The sequence below is a fragment of the Acyrthosiphon pisum genome, chromosome X, assembly GCF_005508785.2.
Source record: "Acyrthosiphon pisum isolate AL4f chromosome X, pea_aphid_22Mar2018_4r6ur, whole genome shotgun sequence".
Taxonomy (NCBI): domain Eukaryota; kingdom Metazoa; phylum Arthropoda; class Insecta; order Hemiptera; family Aphididae; genus Acyrthosiphon; species Acyrthosiphon pisum.
The window spans coordinates 42,580,577-42,582,103 of NC_042493.1; positions in this window are offsets into that span (position 1 = coordinate 42,580,577).

Below are 1,527 nucleotides of genomic sequence, written 5' to 3' on the forward strand. Positions count from 1 at the left end.
CGACTTAAAACTAATGTAAAAAAATATTTTCAAAAAAACTTACACTTTTTGAAATAGTGTTGTTTGATAAAAAAATCACCCGGTATATGCAAGCATGATTTGTTATGAGTCTAATTTTGACAAAAATTCATCTAAATCAAAAAAAATCTAGGGGTAAATTACTGGCACAAAATGTGTACACTTGATTCCAGAATATCATGATTTCCAATATTTCCTAATGATTTCCATATGATTTCCAAGATTACCAAAAAATTTCCATAATAATTACGAATAATGATTCAATGATAATATTATGATTTCTACAATGTCCATGATTAGGAATTATTATATAGAATTCTAACTTATATTCAGTTATAATTTTATAATATAATTATCAAGATTATAAATAATAATCAGATAATGATGTGCTGTTTTAAATTAACAAAAGTATTTTTGATTTAACAAAAATTGGTAAAAATTAATTTTGAAAAATAACACTTGATATAAACAATAGAAAATATCAAAGATAGAAAATAGTTTTAAATTAAAATTGACATTGTACATAAAAAATCCTAATATAAACAATATTTTTAAATTAAAAAAATAATAATAATCATGTACCTTTTGTATTATGTTTCAGAGATTAATTTCAAATCAAATAATAAAAGTCTTTGGTTTGATTGATAGTAAAATTGTATGTTAAAATATAAGTCCAGGGCTCAGGACTTATAGCATTTGCTTATTTTTATGGTTAGACATAAAATCTAACAGGGTGCTAGAGTATGCAAGTGTGTTATGTTACAACATGTTTACTTATAGGATTTGAAATAGTTATTTTTTCCTTTTTTCGACAATTTTTTAAAGATGAAATTTTATTTTTAAGCATAGAAATTAAGAGATAATATAGAAAAAAATTGTGTTGATAGTTTTTGTTATGCCTTTTTTAAAAATATTTTTAAGTGTTTATTTGAATGCTTATAACGAAGTATTTAATCCAAGATCACGGGTATTTAAAATATTTATGTGAATACACGCACAAGGTATTTTTAGTTACACACAGTATAGCGAAAACCATAGTCAACTAGCAATAATATCACCAGTCACAATGAAAATATCATAACTATCAATTTTGTTTATCGAGCAGCAATTATTAGAAACACAATCTAAAAATAACCCATAGTTGATTTTTTACGATCTTGCACACAGTCAGTTTTTTTGACCATAATATATTAATAGATAATGTATGTTAACGGACTTTGAACACTTCTATATTACTGACATCAGATCGTATACAGATGGGAGTTGTATTTAATTTTAGTTTATCACCTAATTAGAAGGTACCTAGGTTGGATTAGGTTAATATTTTGTATTTTTGAAACAGTGAACAAAATTTTAAAAGCCTTTTCATTTTGATGTGCCTCTAGTGTTAAGCGTTTATATATTGAAGATTATAAGTAGTATACCGAACCCTGGGTATAACAAACTAAAATAACCTAATTATTTTACAATATAATAATCATTTTAAGTTTAAGGGTCGTTGCATGCGGC